The sequence below is a fragment of the Monodelphis domestica genome, chromosome 2 (assembly GCF_027887165.1).
Source record: "Monodelphis domestica isolate mMonDom1 chromosome 2, mMonDom1.pri, whole genome shotgun sequence".
In the NCBI taxonomy this organism is placed as follows: Eukaryota; Metazoa; Chordata; class Mammalia; order Didelphimorphia; family Didelphidae; genus Monodelphis; species Monodelphis domestica.
This window is the reverse complement of record NC_077228.1, coordinates 171,322,172-171,330,069: the sequence shown is the minus strand read 5'-3', so window position 1 is coordinate 171,330,069 and position 7,898 is coordinate 171,322,172. Positions and strand designations below refer to the sequence as shown.

The following is a 7,898-nucleotide window of genomic DNA, read 5'->3' as shown; positions in this document are numbered from 1 at the left end:
TAGCTTCTTCAGAAAGTTGAGAGACCAGATTCCTTTGCTTTCTCTCACTTTTTCTGTTCTTCAATTATTTCAGTTTTGTCAGACTCCTCATGACCTCATTTGGGGTTTTCTTGACAGAGATACTGGAATGGTTTTCCATTTTCTTTGGTGACTATTTTACAGGTGAGAAGCAGAGGCAAACAGGGCTAAATCACTTGCCCAGGGTCACCCAGTTAATTAAGTGACTGAGGTTCTTGTTTCAGCAGCACATATACTAATATTGGAATGATATAGAGAAGATTGTCCCTGCACAAGGATGATATGCAAATTCATGAAGCATTCCATATTTTTAGGGGAGTAATATAAGGGAAGGGGAAGGGGGAAGTGATTAAAAGTAGAACACTGGCGTAGAGGGAAAGAGTGAAAGGAGAAAGGACAGGATTAAAAGAGGACATCAGGATGGAGGGGGATACACAGATGGTAATCATAACTGTGACTATAAATGGGATAAATTCATAAAACAGAAGCAGATAGCAAAGTGAATTAAAACCTGAATCCTACCATAGGTTGTTCACAAGAAACACATTTGAGGCAGTTAGATACACATAGAATAAAATTAAGAGGATAGAGCAGAACTGTTGGGCTTTAACTGAGACAAAAATAAAAGGAGTAGCAATCATGATATCAGACAAAGCTAAAGCAAAAATAGATCTGATTAAAAGAGATAAGGAAGGTAATTTCATCTTGATAAAAGATAGTTTAGATAATGAAAAAATATCAGTACTCAACATGTATGCACCAAATGGTATAGAATCCAGATTTTTAAAGGAGAAACTATTGGAGCTTAAGGAGGAAATAGACAGTAAAACTATGCTATTGGGGGACCTCAACCTTCCACTATCAGAAATAGATAAATAGAACCAAAAAATAAATAAGAAAGAAGTAAAGGAAGTGAATGATTTTTTTAAAGAAAAATTAGATTTAATAGATATTTGGAGAAAAGTGAATAGGGATAGAAAGGAATATACCTTCTTTTCAGCAGTACATGGTACATATACAAAAATTGATTATGTACTAGGGCATAAAAACTTCACAACCAAATAAATAACTGTCTGAGGCCAGATTTGAACCGTCACAGCCCTCTACAATTTTGTACTAGCTTGTCTTTCCAATCTTATAGCACTGTTCTTCTTCCCCCTCCCTTTACCATAGGTGGTGCAGGCTGAGAGGGTGCTAGGGATACACGTGGTGGTGCTCTCAGACCTATACCTGTTCATGCCTTTACTTTCTGAGGTCTAGCATGGTTGTCATATGATTAACTGATTAACCACCTTGGGGGCAGTGTGATATTTAATTTGGCTATCAGGTGATGTTATCTTCAGGTCACCACACCATCGCCTAGCTACATGAGAGTATAATCAGTGTGGGAGAACTTTACCTAATAGTTGTACTTTCCCCTCCATGCTCATTGAATGACATTCCAACTCTACATGAGTGACCTCCTCTGACCTTCCTTGAACCCACTTTCTCTTCTGAACACAAGGCCATTACAGCAGCTATTTTTTTAACCTAACCTCAGAGTCAGGACAACCTGGATTCAAGCCCCTTCCTACATATACTGTCATGTTAGCCAATCTGCTAGGTGGGAGGTGATACCTCAGAATTGTTTTGATTTGCATCTCTCTGATTATGAGATTTAGAACACTTTTTCATGTGCTTATTAATAGTTTTGATTTCTTTGAAAATTGCCTGTTCATGTCCCTTGCCCATTTATCAATTGGAGAATGGCTTGATTTTTTGTACAATTGATTTAGCTCTTTGTAAATTTGAGTAATTAGACCTTTGTCAGAGGTTTTTGTTATGAAGATTGTTTCCCAGTTTGTTACTTCCCTTCTGATTTTGGTTACATTGGTTTTGTTTTTACAAAAACTTTTTACCACACCTGGTTTAAAACATAACGGTGTGACACTAGTGTAATGATAATATCTGACATTTATATAGTACCTTCTACAGGCTTATTTGATCCCCATAATACCGAGAGATGGGTGCTTCCATTATTCCATCCATTTTCCAGGTGAGTAAACTGAGAAAGGCAGAGGTTATGTGATTTGCCCAATATCACATAGCTAGGAAATGTCTGAGGTCATACTTGAACTCAAGTCTTCCTGACTTGAATATCTCAGGTTCCACTTGGGGCATTGTACTTATGTAGGTAGGCAGCCTGGGTTTGTGGGAGCCTACAGAAAACACCGTAATACTAGACCATGTACAAAGGCGTGTAGTTTACAATCGCGCTCACGAGGTGGAGCTCTATTCCAGCCACCAGCCTTGTGCGTCCCATTTGCCTTGGAGCATGTGGAAAAATCCCCTGAGTGTAAACAGGGTTATTTTGCCCCGCCTTGTGGCTTCCAAGAACCAGCAAAGGGAAATCTCTCCATTCCCTAGATTCTGAGCCAGACCTATGATTATCGCCAAAAGAGATCCCCGAGGATGAGCTTCGCCACCTCAGGTCCTGTTGGCCAGTCGTGTCTGACTCTCGGTGACCCCATTGGCGTCTTCTTGGCAGAGATACTGGAGGGCTTTGCCGTTTCCTTTTCCTGTTCGTTTTACAGACAAGGAAACTGAGGCCGAGAGTGTTAAGTGCCTTGCTCAGGGTCACACAGCTAATGAGTGTCCGAGGACAGATTCGAACTCAGGATGAGGAGCCTCGCTGACTCCAGGCGGCACCCATGCCACCTCGTTGCCCCCAATAAGTCACTAAGAAGTTATATGACTTATCTAGGATCATGAACTTGAATCCAGGTCGTTCTGACTCAGAGGATACACCACTCGGTCTCGCTTAGGGAAGTACATCTTCCCTAAGGGCAGTCAATCCATTGTTTGGAACCCTTCTCCTGGATATCGACAATTCCCTTCCCACTCCTTTGGGTTACTTGCGTAGAGGTCCCCTGCCATCTAGGCCATTGACGGAAATAAAAAAAGGGGGGGGGCTTCTTGGGGTTAGACACCGTACAGACCTCATAAATCTTGAAGGCAAAGATTCGTCCAGGGCAGGGGACTTCCCTTGGAGCAACGTATTGAATGATAGCCAGGCTCTTTGGGGGACGTAGTCCCTCATCCCTCACTCACCCCTAGTCCCTCCATACACGCCAGGGTCGGAAGAGGAGCCCAGTTATCATTCCAAGGATTTACCTCAGAGCCAGCTCGAGCATCGGAATGGGACGACTGGAAAGCTAGGAAGGCTCTGAGAGGGGGGTGCCAGCGTTCTCCAGGCCGCTGATCAGGCGTGGAGATTTTCCCAAACTACTGTGACTCTCCTCGTGATGGCTTCCGACCCGCTGCTCCGCCTCGGGATTGAATATAACTGTCCTGTAGTTGCTTCTGCTCCTTGCAGACTGGGCAGCCTGCCCTTAGCAGCAGCCTGCTGGGCTGGGAGATTCTGTCCTGACTCACCCTGCTTTTCCTAGCCTGGACCTAAATATATTAACGGCATCTAAAAGTCTGCCTCGGTCTAGAAATGGCTGAAGCCCGGCGGACTGGAATCCTTATTCCATCCCCCCATCCCTTTCTCCAGGAGCAGCTGCCACAGGCGCCTGTGCCCCAACAGGGCAAGGAAATTTCAAGGGCAAATTAGCAGAGGAGGCCGCAGGCCTACCTGATGCATCTATGTACAGCTGGATCGATTCTTTGTCCTCTTGCAAGGCCACCTTCCCAAAGCAAGGGAATGCTGGCTGGTACTCCCTGCCCGAGCAGTGAAAATGACTTGGGGAGATGCAAATGGGGGAGGAGTGATCCTCGGTAATGTCCCTGTCCGTTCCTTTTCCGTCCTTCTCTTCCCCTCTCCCCGCTCCAACCCCGCCCCCCCCATCACCCAGGGGGCTCTAGAATTAATAAAAATTTGGGAACAGATAGCAGATCTTGACAAGACTCGATTGCCAATGAGGGGAAAGGGAAGGGGAAAGGAGGCACGAGGCGGAAGAGTGATTCTTTCACACTTTGGGTTTTTCTTCCACAGAGAAGACAGCCAAGTATGAATCCTTCTTACAACTAACAGCTCCTCCTGTTATGACTTATACTCTTTAGATCTGGAGGTTCTTAACTATGCATAAATCTATGCATAGTTAATTTATGCATAGATTTCAGGGACTCCAGCAACTTGGATAGGAAATATATAAGTACATGCATCTATATGCATACATACATTTAATTTCTTCTTTTTTAAATTTTATTTTTAACATTCAGTTTTTAAATTTTTTATTTCCATATTTCTCTCTCCCTCCAACCTTCCTCTACCCCTTGAGAAGGCAAGCAGTATGATACCAATTATACAAGTGAAATCATGAAAAAACATATTTTCATGTTAGCCATATTGCTAAAAAAGAAGCAAGAAAAATAAAGAAAATGAAAGAAAATACATGCTTTAATCTACAGATTTCATTGCTTCTCTCTGTGGAGGTCAATTGGAATTTTCATCAGGAGTCCCTGTGGAATTGTTTTGGACCATTGTGTTAATCAGAGTAGTCTTTCACAATTGGTTATCTTTATAAAATTGTTATTACTGTGCATAGTGTTCTAGTTCTTACTTCACTTTGCATCAGTTCACATAAATCTTTCTAGGTTTTTCTGTACTCAACTCCTTTGTAATTTCTTATTTGCTGCAGCTGTTCAGTTGTGTCTGACTCTTCATGATCTCTCTCTCTCTTTTTTTTACAAAGATACAAGAGAGGTTTGTCATTTTCTTCTCCAGCTCAGGAACAACAACACATAAATCTTTTTAGGTTTTTCTCAACTCTAACCCCTTAGTCATTTCTTAAAGCATAATTGCAAGCCATTACCTCTTCTTCACATCTGGTCAGTACTTCATCTCTACTCTTAATCTCCTCACTTATGCTATTTTCTACCCATAATCATCATGTGAACCAATGGTCACTGGCCAACATTCAGTTCTCCACTAGTGTGTCCCTGCAAGCAACAGGGTCCTGGCCAACATGGATCTCAAGAGTAGCCCCTCTTCTTCTTTTTCCATTTTGACTAAGAATATGTTCTTTAAATTTTTCAAACTTTCCTAAAATTGTTTCCAAACTCCCACAAGGATTCAAGCATCCTATCTCAAACTGATTCCTACTTAGATATTCAGAAAGTGTATATGTACTCCTTTGCACTCTATACACTGCAGTGGAGTAGCTCTCTAGTTCACCTCTAGTACCCTGTAATCAACTGTGTAATCAAGTAAGGAAAATATTAGGAATACTTGTGTTCTTCCAGCAAAAATATTAGATTGTGTAAAAACCATAATTTCTGGAAATGTGTATCACAAACTATCTGGAAACCATCATGGACCATCACAAATATTCTGTAGAAATAAGCCTTTTATGTAAAATGAATAATTTTGATTACATTAAATTTAAAAGGTTTTGTACAAATAAAACCAATGCAACCAAAATTAGAAGGGAAGCAAAAATTGGAGAAAAATCTATAACAATCCGGCCAGCAATTGTTATATAATTTTCCTTTGTGGGTTATAACTTGAGAAGGAGAAGGGAGCCTGAGGAAAATGGGTGATAAATGAAGACTCAAAGATAAGTTAATTGATATGGGGAGCGGCGCTAGCTCCTATAATGTTTTCCCTTGAAAATTAATTAAAGGAAAGCATGAGAAATAAGAGAACAAGTAGAAGTAAGAATTCCGAGATAGAAAGCACTTGGGCGATGTTGTCCCTAGGAAAGATAAGGAGAGAGATTAGGAGAAGAACTCACCCCAGCATTTATTGTGGATTCAGAGGTGATCAGTGAGTATATAACATACCATAGGTCTTAACGTTGGTTGAATAGACAATAACAAGATCAGAGGAGGTGGGGATTCACTTGACATGCGCTTTTCAAAGGAATGCAGTTTGACAAGGTGAGAGCTAAGCCTTTGTGGCAGCTTAGGAATTCTTTTGCCCTTTGGACTATAACTTCTTATACAAAGATTATTAACTGATCTGATCAAGTACAATATCAATACATCAACCATACTTCCCAGATGCCAACATGCCTGGTATGCTACAAAATCTTTATAACAAAAACCTCTGACAAAGATCTAATTCTCAAATTTATAAGAAGCTAAATCAATTGTACAAAAAATCAAGCCATTCCCCAATTGATAAATGGGCAAGGGACATGAACAGGCAATTTTCAGATAAAGAAATCAAAACTATCAAAAAGCACATTAAAAAGTGTTCTAAATCTCTTAAAGTAGAGACATCAAAACAACTCTGAGGTACCACCTCACACCTAGCAGACTGGCCAATATGACAGCAAAGGAAATTAATAAATGTTGAAGAGGATGTGGCAAAATTGGGACACTAATGCATTGCTGGTGGAGTTGTAAATTGGCCAACCATTTTGGAAGCAATTTTAAATTATGCCCAAAGGGCTTTAAAAGACTTATTGCCCTTTGATCCAGCCATAGCAATGCTGGGTTTGTACCACAAAGAGATAACAAGGAAAAAATAGGTATACAAAAATATTTATAGCCACGCTCTTTGTGGTGTGTAATAGTTGAAGGGATTGTAGTCAATTGAAGAAGTACAAGGGATAATGAAGGTTTTGTAACAGGGAATGGAGGAGTTGAAGGGAGAGAGGGAATATAGATGCTGGTGAGGTAAAAGGAGAGAGATACCCCCTGCTGAGAGACTGTCTTTGAAAAATGGGGTTCCCCCAAAATGGGCGAACTATGATAGCCTGAGGGGATGTCTTCTTTATTAATTGATGTTGAAGATACCCCAGAGCAGGTAAGCACAGACCACCCTGAGGGACAAGCCTCCCGCCAGACCAAAATCACCCAACAGGGGTTTGATAAGAATCATTTATGGTTGAATGGCTGTCCTTAGGTTCAGCTCCTTCTATGTCCCCCTCAAATGACTGTCCTCTTATCTGATTGTGAGTTATTTAACTCAAGATGAATTTAATAACAAGTTTGGATTGGGAAGATATCAGGGAAGAGGGAATTGGGATTTCCCTAGATTGGGTTTGAGTCTCTCTCAGCTTTTGAGCTGAGGCCAGGCCTCACAGGCTGGTAGAGGGTTTCTTTTATTCCTGTCTAAGCTAATCTATGCTAGCTTTCTTAAATTCAAAGTCTTTAGCAGTAGACAGCAAGAGGAAGAAAAAGTTCTGACCTTCAGAGCTGGTTGGACCTGTCTTCTGACTGACACCCCTAAAGACCGGCCTTACAGTTCAAACCACTCCCCTTAAATCCTTTTGTTCAATGACACAATCAAAGGAATCCAGGTAGAGCACACAGTTGGGAAAATCCAGGAATAGAGGTATTTCTATCCAGAGACAGGGAGAAAGCGCTCCTTCCAGTCCAAGGGCCAGGAAAGAGAGCGTCTTTTGAGAGCAACCGTGTCTCTCCAAGTCACCACCCCCCACCAACTGTCATCGCTGTTCATCGATTTCATTCTAACCTTCCAAATGCTGTTTGCTCTACCTTAGTGGCAGAAAGTCCAGAGCTTGATTCAGTTTTCCTTTCCACAATTGTCCCCTTTTTTTGTTGTGACCTTCCCAAGGTCACTTATATTTATTATACTTACCAAGCTACTAAATCTACTTTCTAACTACTCCCCCCAAAATAATAAACTTCCCTCAATTAATCTATCACTATTCTATGTTAACCTTATCTACTCTGAGGAATTTTATGCAGGAAATTTGGGTAAGGGTAGTTTTGGGGTTTTACAAATAAATTCAGTACAATAAATGTCTGAACAAAACCATTACAAAGAAATTTGAATCTTAATATTAATGCTACTTACTCTTGCTAAGTTAAACTAACACAAACAGTTTTTATTTGCAAACTATTTTATCTATATATATTTCCATTAAACACAATTTCAGCATCAGCTTTACAATAAACAATTAAAGTTTACTATCTGCAAATGC

General features: G+C 40.7%; 1 pseudogene; it reads left to right on the top strand.

Moving 5' to 3' along the window:
• Positions 1 to 229: 229 nt before the first annotated feature.
• On the top strand, positions 230 to 330 carry LOC130457688 (U6 spliceosomal RNA; annotated as a pseudogene).
• The last annotated feature ends 7,568 nt before the right edge of the window (positions 331 to 7,898 follow it).